Raw genomic sequence first — 13,429 nt, 5'->3', positions numbered from 1 at the left:
GCCTATGAGATTATGGGGAAAGCAATCAAATGTGAAGCAAAAAATAAAAATGATATGTTTTCCCATGTAGAGTTCAATTAGTTCACATTGCAGTAAAATTAAATGAAATGTGCAACAAAACCTAAACAAACATTATTTTTTAATCAGTATACTGAGAATTACTGTGTAAAGATCATATCTGATCTGCAAACAGACTACAGAATTTCATTTAAAATGAAAAAGACAATTTATTCATTCTTTGCATGACAAGGAGCAGAATATTTTGAAACCATGTAAAGGAAAATCTACTTTGTTTATATATAGTTTGTTTTATTTAAAATATAAATGAACTAAAATAATGGTATATTAGTGTCATTTTTATGTAATTGATATGATAGGAAATCATGTATCACACATATCTAGATTCAGAAAAAAAATTCAGGTGATTTATAATTATATAATAAGCTCTGAGGCTGAAGATACACTTATTCAAATGTCTGAAAACCCAAAAACACTTGCCTTATAAAATCTGCAGGGGCTTCCCTGGTGGCGCAGTCGTTAAGAATCTGCATGCCAAGGCAGGGGACATGGGTTCGAGCCCTGGTCCAGGAAGATCCCACATGCCGCGGAGCAACTAAGCCTGTGAGCCACAACTACTGAGCTTGTGCTCTAGAGTCCACGAGCTACAACTACTGAGCCCTCGTGCCACAACTACTGAAGCCCACGCACCTACAGCCGGTGCTCCACAACAAGAGAAGTCACCGCAACGAGAAGCCTGTGCACCGCAACAAAGAGTGGCCCCCGCTTGCCTTAAGAAAGCTCACGCGCAGCAACGAAGACCCAACGCAGCCATAAATAAATAAATAAATTTATATTAAAAAATACTTAAAGGCTTTTAAAAAATAAAATAAAATCTGCAAAAGGGTAAATACACCCATGACTCTCCTGTGTTTATAAATTTGTTATTTCTTTTTTTTTTAAAGATTACACTTTTTTTTGTTAATTTATTTTATTTATTTTTATTTTTGGCTGCGTTGGGTCTTCGTTGCGGTGCGCGGGCTTCTCACTGCAGTGGCTTCTCTTATTGCGGAGCACGGCGCGCGGGCTTCAGTAGTTGTGGCGCACAGGCTTAGTTGCTCTGCGGCATGTGGGATCTGCCCGGACCAGGGCTCGAACCCATGTCCCCTGCACTGGCAGGCGGATTCTTAACCACTGCACCACCAGGGAATCCCCACGAATTTGTTATTTCTTTTCCCCAAAACATTTAAAATAAAATTTAAAATACCATGGTTTTATCCTCATCATAACAACCTACTTCTATTATTTAAGAAAAACGAGATAAATCATGGGCTACTTTAATATCATTGGAAGAAACTTAGAATCTATGGTACACATTTATAATTATTATTTTTTATGTCTGTGGTATTGTCTTCAAACAATTTAGAGATTCCTGTAATGCCTTGTGCTCAGGGTTTTTATGAGTTGGGATCACAAATTAGAGAACACAGAGGTATTTGAAATCTTCCCAGTCAGAGCTGGTGTAACAATAGCATCAGATCTTCTTCCACCTACACTACTGTTCCTTATATCTTTGTGCCTCGGTTTCCCCATCTATAAAATGGAGACAATAGAATGATACACACCTCATAAGAGTGTTCTGAGGATTAAATGCATTAATAGCTGCAAAGTGTTTCGACAAGTCCTGGGACAAAAAAAGAATTCATAAACATTGGCTGCCATCTTTGTCATCAATCTCATTGCTTCTGTTCTTGCCCCACTAAAGTCCATTCTCTACACAGCAGTCAGAGTGATTGGTTAAAGGTATAACCCAACTTATACATCCCTGCATTCAATAAATAATAATTGATCAGTGCATCAGTTTAAAAAATATGTCCGTAAATTCTTTGATACTCTTCTCTTCAAGAAGTGAATCCTAGGGCTTCCCTGGTGGTGCAGTAGTTAAGAATCCGCCTGCCAATGTAGGGGACACAGGTTTGAGCCCTGGTCTGGGAAGATCCCACACGCCGCAGAGCAACTATGCCCATGCACCACAACTACTGAGGCTGCGTTCTAGAGTCCATGAGCCACAACTACTAAGCCCATGCACCACAACTACTGAAGCCCATGTGCTCTAGGGCCTGCATGCTGCAGCTACTGAAGCCCGCGTGCCTAGAGCCCATGCTCTGAAACAAGAGAAGCCCCCGCACCCCACAACTAGAGAAAGCCCACGTGCCACAACGAAGACCCAGCACAGCCAAAAAAAAAAAAAAAATAGAATGAAGCAGAAATAATGGTGTGCAACTTTGGACACTAGATCACAGAAAGATATTATGGCTTTCACCTGCTATGTTGAGAGCAGCTCTTTGGAGAAACCAAGGAACTGAGGCCTCTAGCCAACAAACATACGAAAGAGTTTGGAAGGCAGACTTTCCAGCCTCAGTCAAGCCTTCAGATAACTTTAGCCCCTAAAATATCCTGAGCCACAACAACACAGTTTAGCCCCTCCTGAATCCCTGATCCACAGAAACTGTGAGATAATAAATGTTTGCTCTTTTAAGCCACTGAGTTTTAGGGTAATATGTTCCATGGCAATAGATAACTAATAAAATTACCCGCTATGTCCTAGACAATCTTCTAGGCACTGGGTATGAAGCAGTGATGTACAGAGCAGACAAACTCTGTGTCCATGTGTGGCATTTACATTGTAGTGGAGCTGACAGAATATAAACAAGAAATAAATAATGTCAGGTAGCAATAAATGCTCTGAAGAAAAATAAAGCAAGAGAAAGACATAGAGAGAGCCTGGAGATTGGAGTGGAGACATGATGGTAGGGGTGGGGGGGAAGCATTTTTAAACAGGATGTCCAAGGAGATGGCTTTAAGCAGAGACTCAAATAATAATATGAAGGAGGGAGCCACATCATTATGTGGAGGAATAGTGGTTTTGATTTTTGTTTTTTTCTTCTGGGTTGATCAAATAAGAAATGTAAAGACCCAAAGGCAAGAAAGAGCTTGACATATTTCAGGAAGAGCCAGGCCAGTGTGGCCAGGGAGAAGAGATCAGGGAAAGAGTGGTGTGAGGTAAGATCTGTGGGTAATCAGGAAGACCATGGAGCTTCGTTCCTGAAAGCTTCCTAAGCCAACCAATGAAATGAGAATGACACAAATGCTCCTTCCCAAGGGCCACAGACCTACCTCTCTGACCTCATCCCCTCCCGGATACCCCTCAATCACTGCATTCTGGTCACACTGGCTTTCCGCTAGCATTTATCACCCTCTAAAAATATCATGTTCATTTGCTTACATACATGTTTCTTTTGTCTCCTTTCACTGGAATGTAAGCTCCACCAGAACAGTAGATTCTCATAAAACCTTGTCAGATGAATGAAAGGAATATATTCCTTTAAGACAATGCAACAACATTACAGCCTGACATACTCTACTACAAGGGCTTGCAGTAAGTCACCTCTCCAAAGAAGAGAAAATCAACTCCCACAGGAGGGTGGGCAAGCCCTGAGCCATAGATAACTGGAACTATGAGTTAGACATCCACAGGCTTATGGGATTCCAAAAGTTATGTATTTGACTCCAGTAGATACATTTCTCCCCTCTTAGTCCAAAATAAAGATAGTAATGCATGTATCCATCAAATTATGATTGCAGAATTCTTTTTCATAAAAGGATATGTAATTTACTACAATATAACATATCAGCATAATATATTAAAAGTTATTAAAACTTTCAGAGAGAGCAAAATTCAAATCCTGTCATTTGTTTCCTATGTGACTTTGGGCAAGCTACTTAATCTCTTAAAGCCTCAATTTCTTCATCTGTAACTGAGGAGATAATAAAGCCTACCTCTTAGAATTGTTGTAAGAATTCAATTAGATGCCAAGAAGGAAAGAAGTGCTCAACAAAAACAAAAAACCCATATTGATGAGGGATATGTCAAAGAGACACAGGAGCCAACTGAAAAAGCTCTCAATGGGCAATCTGGAACATTTTAAGCAACAAAATATATAAAATCATATTGGACTATAAGAGAGTATAAAATAAATATCTGTGAGTCTATGCTGATGTAAATAAATGATTAAATAAATAAACAGTGGGAGAGAAGAGACAAATTTCCCATGCAGAAGAATCAAAAAATGTATGTAGATATTCCATCGACGAGAAGATGGACCATAACTTCCCACTCCTTAAGTGTGGGCTGCACATAGTAACTTCCTTTCAAGAGGACAGTATCCAAAGGTGTGAGGGTGGGGATGAGTAACTTTATAGTGGAGAAACCTAACAAACACTATCTCACCCAATTGAACAAGGTCAACATCAACAATGATAAATTGCATGGCTACTGTGTATCCTTGATATAATATGATGAAAATGGCACTTTATCTCCGTGGTTTTCTTCCCCCAAAATCCATAACACCAGTCTAATCATGAGAAAAACATCAGACAAGTTCCAGTGGTTGTGCAGCCCACAAAATAATTGACAACACTTTCAAGGTCATCAAAAACAAAGAAAGTCTGAGAAACTATCATAGCCAAGAAAAGCCAAAGAAGACATAATAAATAAGTGTACTATGGTACCCTGGATGGGACCTTGGGACAGAAAGGCATTAAAAGCTAAAGGAATCTGAATAAGCCATGGACTTTAGTTAATAATAATATATTAATACTGATTCATTAATCGTAGCAAATGTACCATACCAGTGTAAAATATTAATAATAAGAGAAACTGGGTATGAAATATATGAGAACTTTCTGTACTATGTTTTCAATTTTCTGTAAATCTAAAGCTGTTCTAAAAAACAAAGTCTATTCTTAAAAATTCAGTCAGAAAAAAGTATGTAGAAAATTTATATAAAGTCTTCAGCACAGAACATCCTAGTCATTGTAGATACCGTGGTTCATCTAATCTTAGCCATGGTTGATAGTAAAAAACAATTATTAGTATTTTATGGGCCAGTAAGAAAGAAAAATTGTTGTCAATTAAACTATGACACAATGCCTTAAGAATGGTCCTGCGAGATGTATGAATTGGTCATGCCAGCCTCCCATTACTCTGAAGTATATTTCATCAGTTTTCAGTAATTTGGCATGTTCTCCAGCTCTCACTTGCATTGCTTGGCTTATGATAGGCAATATTTTTGCATACATCTTCCTAATAAATTGAAACATATCTTCATTATTTATGAGTAGCTTACTTTCTTCCATCTCATAAAGAATTTGTTCCTTTGCAAAAAAAAAATGGAATTACAGTTATTTCCTGAATGACAAATATTTACCAAATATCAAATTTATGCCCTGCTGCTCTGTGTCTGTGACTTTCTGTCAATAAATTTTTGTTTCCATGAAAAATACTAGTGCCATCTTTTCCCATTTTAAGCAGCAATTAAACTCAACACCTATAGCACCAACAACGCACGTAACTGAATTAAAGAGATGGCAGTTTGAACAATTATAACTAAACTCACAAAAGCAACTAGGCAAAGACAGCCAGGTCACAAATGCTGCCTAGTGGATAGTAATTCTAAAACATCATGGATTATAAAATATAAGCAGCATCCTGATTTCCGAAATGTTAAAATGTGGAAAAGAAATGTATGTCTTAGAGAGTTTGGATAACTAACTGTGTTACAGCCATACAATGGAAACATTGCAGCATTAAAAAAGAAAAAAATCTACTTTTATTTACAGAGAAAGATATCTAAGATACATTGGTGTTAAATGTTGTTACATATGATTTATTTCTGTAAAATAAAAAATAATATATTAACATTTATATGTATTCAAATACATGTATTTTACATAAATGTAATTGTTTATAGTAATTATTACTGAGAAGTGGGATTATAGTGCACTTTAACTTTCTGTTTTGTTTGGGTTTATAAAAATAAACATATTTTACTCACATAATCAGTAAAACATATAAACAATCAGGAAAAGAAGAACCTTATGGTAAATCTTTGAATAAAGTTAATGATTATCCACTGGTAAAATGTCTTCATTTTAAAAATGCTTTCAGCAAAAAAATTAATTGTACCAGAAACAGTACGAGGTGCTTTCCCACGCATTCCCTTAACTAAGAGAAAAACAAAAAGCTGACTATTTATCACAGAAATTATAAGGGAAATTCCAATATAGAATAGAATTTTGGGCTAGATCAATAGTCTAATTTTTTAGGACAATTATAACATAAATGATGACTATTAGCAACTATTAAGTATCTAAAAGACTGAAATTATATGTAGCTAATTTTAAAACACCATTTTAGGAAATAACATGCTCCCATGAAAAATATTCTTATTAATAAATCCTAACTCAAGGAGTTAAAGAATCGAAAATGCTACCACTTTTCCAGTTAGGGGAAATAGGTTAATCAATAACTAAAAGAGAGGAAATGTGCTTAGTAGAACCGGGTATGTTCACTTTAGTTCAGTCTCTCTGTCGCAATATTTAAAGAATGAATTGACTTTCATACTGGTTCTCTAAAATCCTGTATCAGATTAACTATATACACTCATACCACAGACACACGCAGGCATCTACGTGTATGCACACACGTATAACATGATCACTCCTATTGTTACAACAATACTTACCTTCAGTTGATATAATTCCAAATTAGGCGGGCACCCATCTAAGCAAATTAGGAAGTGTTGCTTTTCCTGTATTTGCAAAACAAACCCAACATTTTAAAAACACAGTCTAACACTGTTTTAAGTTTTGAAATGAGGAAACAGATGACAGGCATAAGGGAACCCTAGACTAGATATTTATAAGATGCAAAGATATCACATTTGTTGTGCTTCTCCTAAAACAAGCCTTTTCTAAAGGAGAATTATGACTAATTAAGTGTGAGTAAATGAGCATATGCAGGAAACTTGATAAAAATCCAACAAATTAGGGAATAGTCCAGAAAATCTCTTGTGGGTTGTGTTCAGTACAAGTAGATAAGCATCTTTATACAGGTCCGTGTTCTTTAAAGAGTTCTCTAAAACTGGCATAATAGGAACATGGCACCACTTAATACATGGCAATTTTGTCATTCTTTTCTTGTCAAAATGAAAAAAATTCTGAAAAGTAAAGGAAATTAATTTGTAAACACTGGACATAGAATGGTTTCATTATTTTTAAGTCTTGAGTCAAAACTAAACTAACTCCTTAGATATTATTTAACTTGCTACATCGGAAGTTTGCTTTAAGATTTTGCAGATCACAACTGCTGTAATGCCAACAAAAGCATCTGTAGTTCAGTAGGGTTTAACTCTTATCAAATATTACAGAATAGTTCTCTCTGCTCCTGAAATACTGGGTTGTATTACAGCTTTGCATCTGTCTGTGGGAATTATGTTACAAAAGGCCCAACTTTACTTATGTTTCTATGTTTTCAAGTTCTTAATGTAACATGCTGTTAAGGCTGGCATTCAGGAAAGAGACAAATTACTGAAAATGACAAAATATCAAATAGAAAAGAAGTTTGCACAGGTAGTAGACAAATATTAAAAGTTTTATTTTATTTCATAGGGCCATCACTGTAAAAATTTTATATATACTTTAGATAATAATTTACTGTACTATAAAGGAAATATTTTAAACAAGGAAACTTCAACAGATAATCCTCACTGGAGATCTACACAATTCCCTCTTTCCCTTATACTATGTACATTCATAGTAAGAAAATGAAAAGTCAATATAGAAAGATTTCAACCCACTTTTTTTTTTTTGGCCACGCCAGGCGGCTTGTGGAAACTTAGTTCCCTGACCAGGGATCAAATCCCACCCCAGCAGTGAAAGCACCAAGTCCTAACCACTGGATCGCCAGGGAATTCCCTCAACCCACTTTTAACATGAACTTTGAAAAATTAGGGACTTATACATAGAAGGCTAGCTTCCTTTATATGAATATACAGCTCCTACAAATCATTATAAAAAAGACAAACTTGGGACTTCCCTGGTGGTCCAGTGGGTAAGACTCTGTGCTCACAAAGCAGGGGGCCCGGGTTCGATCCCTGGTCAGGGAACTAGATCTTACATGCATGCCACAACTAAGGAGCCCCCATGCTGCAACTAAGGAACCCGCCTGCTGCAAGTAGGACCCAGTGCAACCAAATAAATAAATAAATAAATAAATAAGCGTTTGCATGCCACAACTAAGACGTCTGCATTCCACAACTAAAAGAGCCTGCACGCTGCAACGAAGATCCCCACGTGCCACAACTAAGACTCCATGCAGACTAAATTAATTAATTAATTAATTAATTAATTAAAAAGAAAAAGAACAACTTGATACAAGAAAAAGAAAAAAAGAGAGAAAGGTATTTATCCTACAGATTTACTCATACATTCATGAAATAATGCATGTATAAGTATACTCTTTGCACTGTTGTTTATAATACCAAAAGATTAGAAACAACCCAAATGTCCATAAATAGGAATCCCGTTAGATAAATTATGGCATATACATACAATGGAATACTGTGCAGCTATTGAAATAAAAATGAAGCAGATTTCTAGGTACTAATCTGGAACAATCACCAAGCTATACTGTGAAAAAAGCAAGGTCTAGAACAACGTGAATAACATGCGCTTAACAGTGTGGAAGATAAAGATTTATGGGTATATGTATATATTCAAATATATAGAATATCTCTGAAAGAATAAACAAGAAACTAAAATTTTCTAAATGAATTTTTTTTTGTAGTTACTGTATATGTACCAAGAAAGCTAATAACTTAGGGCTTGGTTGTGTTGTTGTTTTTTGTTTTTTGTTTGGGTTTGGGTTTTGTTTCGTACTCTCTCCAGGAAATTACCTGGGTAAGTAGGGGCCAGAAGAAGAGAGACTTACTTTTCACTGTATAATCCTTTCCATTTTTTGAAGCAATTGCTAAGAAGGATATGCCTTTGATTTCACAAAAAATTGACAGCATTGATTTGAGGATTGAAGAGGAGACTGCCTGCTACAATTCCCACTCACATGAGAATCCCGCTAAGTTAAAGATGGGATGTGGCAGCAACTGATGGCTTGGAGAGAACCAGGCAAGTCTTTAAGAAACTGGTCAATTTCCAATTCACCTTGTGGAGCTCTCCTCTTTTATTTTTCAGTATATTTTATTTCCTGAAAAAGCTCCTATTCTCTCTTCCACCCCAAGAAATGCATCCCTTTAATCTACAGTGTAAAAGAGGTGTTCTCCAAATTTTAAAATCATTAAATCAATTTTATGTCAATATTTCATGCAGAATAAATTTAATTTTTGACATACATTTATTTTATAAGCTCATTTGCATTTATATTTATTTACTTTTATCAAGTCAGTTAAAAGGAGCAATGAAGCCATTTTGATGAATGTGTAAAGCAGAAATCAGAAGTTATATATAATCTTTTGCCTTATATCTGCCTTTTCCTCCAATTAATTTTTATACTTTGTTTTGATTGTATAGTATCACAATATTCCTTATCACAGAAATATATGGTTACAGGGAGTAATAGGTTGTTTACGTTTTGTTTTTTTAAATAGTGTGCCTTGGAACTTTGAGTTGCTCTTTGATTAAACTCATTCAGAAATGCAAAGATTTAGGCTGTTTGTTTCAAAATTGCATCCCTAATAACAATTTTTTATATTATAAAAGTCAGATAAATACTCTAAACTTACATAATCCAATAATCATGGAATCTACCTATAATAAGATATTATCATGAGATGACAAATGACGCTTTGCATTACAAATTAATTTTTATCCAAAGAGGATGAAAAACCAGAACCAGAGTTGGAAAGCATGAAGCAAGTCATCTGAATCAAAGAATAGCATGTTGGCTTATAAGCCACACATCTTGGCAAAGAAAAAAGTGCAAATTTAACAAAATAGTATTGATGTCTGATTAGTCAACAGGGAAAACTTGACTCAGATGGATTTCTATTTTCTTCCTCATGTTTGATATAATGCATATTGTGTTGCCCATATAGTTGCACTGCGCAGGGATCCTTTCAAGAAAGAACTTGCTGAAGAGTGCCATCAGCTAAGAGTCTTCAGCTACAGCACCTTTGGGATCTGTCATGGCATCCAAACCCAGGGCACACTCTCCCCAGACAGCTTGCAGCTAACGACTGAGCAGAGCTTGGGGTCTGGAGCCTGGCCATTTCTGTCCAATGTGAAACTGAACAGGACCCTGCTCGGCCTTCCCAGGGACAGACCCCAAAGTCCCCCACCTCTTGTTTGTAGAAAAGCTCCTAGCCTCCTAGGCCTTCCCCAGGTTCCAAATATCAAATTTAATCAGAGAAGTGAGAAAATGCAGAAACAAAAGAAAACAGTCATTCAAGACAAAATAATAATAGTTTAACCATAAAACAAAGTCAAGGACCTTTAGTTCCTCCTCAAGGGCTAGAAATAATATCAGGAGCCATAACCTTGATTTGTTTTGCAGATACCAAAAACCCTACCAGGTGGAGAAAGTTAACCACCTGCTGACCACCAGCATGTAGACCCCACACCAGTTGGAACCAGAAGGTTGATGATTGAGGTTCCCAAAACATCATCCTGTTACCTCATCATCAACAAATCAGGGAATTGAGCATGAGCTGATTATACACCCCTTAAGCCTCTCCCTCACACTGTCTTTTTTTTTAATTATTATTTATTTTGGCTGCACCAGGTCTTAGTTGCAGCATATGGGATCTTTAGTTGTGTCATGTGAACTCGTCATTGCGGCATGCATGTGGGATCTAATTCCCTGACCAGGGGTCAAACCCAGGCCCCCTGCGTTGGGAGCATGGAGTCTTACCCACCGGACCACCAGGGAAGTCCCCCACACTGTCTTTAAAAAGCCTCCCTGAAAGCCACCAGGAAGTTCCGGTCTTTTGAGCATGAGCTACCCTGTCTCCTTACTTGGCTCCATGTAGGGCGCCTTGCAGTAAACTCTATGCTTTCCTTCATGACAACCCAACACCAGTAGATTGGCTTTGCAGCTCATCAGGTGAACAGACCTAAGTTTGGTTCAGTAACAGAAACAGAACTCCTCGGTTGGCAATCTTTGTATTGTAGCTCTCCATTGGAAGGGCCAAGACTCTCAGAGCTGCACCATAGTCCAAAGTTCTTCCTATTCATTTCTCAGTTCTTCCCTCCCTCTTCTCACAGGTGTCAGACCTTCATCACAAGCTGACTTCTGTTCTCTCTCCTTTATCTTTCACAGGCCTTATCCCTAATAAATCTCTTGCACTTCTAATTCTCACTTGATGTGTTACCCAGGGACAGGAGCTGAAATATGCATATTAAAAGTATATTCACTATCTTTATAATACATTTTAATTCACTGACATCAAACACATAATAGTCACTCATCTCTTTTTTATTTTCTTGTTTGGACCTTGAAAATTATGCAACTTATTCAGCCACAGTGATATGTATGTTCCTTTTTTGCCACTTAATTTATTAAAAGGATGTTACCTGTAAGCATTTGTATCTTGAAGAATCATTTCCCAAACAGTCCATTCCATCTTAGTATTACTCTGTAGTTATTTTCTTGGCAAAAGATACCTAAAACACTATACCATTTTTCATCATAAAAGTGATACAGCCAAGACATCCAATTATCAGAAAGCTTCTTCCCATTGAGACAACAGCCCAATTTATTGAAATAAGTGATTACTATAAATTCAAAATGCTTATTACTGTTTTTTAAAATGCTGGAGAAATTTGCAAAGATGGCTTCTTTATTTGTTGGTTGTGAATTCCACATTATAAAATTGTCAAATATTTAGGATTCAACTCAAAAGCAGAATGTGAAAATCAGCAGTAATTAAATCAATTTAGTAAACATTTATCAGGGCTGCTTACCAAGCCGCCACTTAAAATAGAAATTTCCGGCTCTTATCAGAAACTGCAAATTTTCAGACATTGAGACATCCCTGTGATACCTATCTGCCTGTCCATGTTCATTGTAACTAAAGGAACACATCTCCCAGGAAATGGCCTCATAGAACTTTAAAAGCACAAGAAAGGAAAAGTGACATCATTCTTTCAGTGGTACCCTACCAAAAACTCTGAGATAAGTTTTATTTGAGTTTGTTTTTCTGACTGTTGAAAATAGGCTGGTTGCAACAGAGGTGTCAGATTGCTTCTCTCTCTGTCAACTTCAAGTTCAAATTTAGGAAGTCATTCTGCCTCAGAACATGTTGTGCAAATTAACAATAGATTTCTAAGCTGAAAATACATTTCAACAGATCTAAATTTTGCCTAGGTGGTTCTCTTCCCCATCGCATTTTGGTGCTTTATAAAAGTGATTGTTCCTCCCATGATTCACTAGGGGTAAAATAATTTATCCAAGTCAACATTTAGAAGAGAAATTTCTAAGAATGACATAGCATTCTTTGCTTTCAATGTTCTGAATACTCCTAGCAATAGACTTTCCAGTAAAATACTGAAGGGAAGCAACTGTTGATTTCCTATCACAATTATTTTATTAAATTAGGTAACTTGTGCAGCAAGACCCTACAGGAATAAGACAAAGAACAGATAAGTTTTGATGAGCAGAAAGTGTGAAGCACAGAGCACTACTTGGAAAGGAAAGGAGTCATAAGAGTGAGTAGTACCCACAGTGATAGAAAAGCTTGGGAGTGTGGGATGGTTCTGTAAGCTGTATAAACTTACTGCGGAACGTAAATAGGGCAAAGTGTGTTCTTAAAAAGCTGGAGCTTTTTGACAGAGGTTGTGGCAATATCCTTTCCCAGTTTCTCAACTTGTGTGGGCCTGCTCCTAGGAATCACATTTGAGGACACATGTAATTTTCCCACTTTGTAGGTGATTAAGAAGGCAACAACATCAAATGGTACCCCTGGAAGCGTTAACGCAACTCTCTGGATTACTTAGGCCCTTGGGAGAATTGACTTAGTTTCCTAGTTTTAACACAAAGAAGGCTGAAGTCAGCCTAAACCGTTGCTAACAGGTCTTTTTCAGCTTTGGGTTCCTATGTCTCTTTTCTGAAATTACTATATATTTTGAACGTTCATAGTATGTTACAGCCTACTGAACACTAAACAGAACATTGCAGCAATGTCTTCATTGATTTTGAACATCTGTAATTCTTTTTTTTTTTGTTTTGAACATCTGTAATTCTTATGTGAAGTCTGGTACCAGCAGATCAATTATACTTGCTTCAGGGGTATAACAGATACAAGTTTTCCATAAAGATGAATGAAGAAGGCATATCTATGCTGAGAAGTCATTAGTAGTTAGTAAATTAGTGTGTTCTTCAGATCTGAAAGAACTGTAATTAAGTTACAGTTCTTAAATGTTTAAGAACATTTAATTGGATTTTCTCTGATTAGAGTATGTATTACCATTTATAAAGAAATTAAGCAGTTTAAACACATATAAATATTTGGTATAAACAAAATAATCCAAATAGTTTTATATGAATGACTGCCAAGAAATCCTCCAATTAAACAAATGT

This window comes from Neophocaena asiaeorientalis, unplaced genomic scaffold, assembly GCF_003031525.2.
Source record: "Neophocaena asiaeorientalis asiaeorientalis breed wild unplaced genomic scaffold, Neophocaena_asiaeorientalis_V1.1 scaffold196, whole genome shotgun sequence".
Classification (NCBI taxonomy): Eukaryota; Metazoa; Chordata; class Mammalia; order Artiodactyla; family Phocoenidae; genus Neophocaena; species Neophocaena asiaeorientalis.
Note: the sequence above shows the minus strand (reverse complement) of the source record.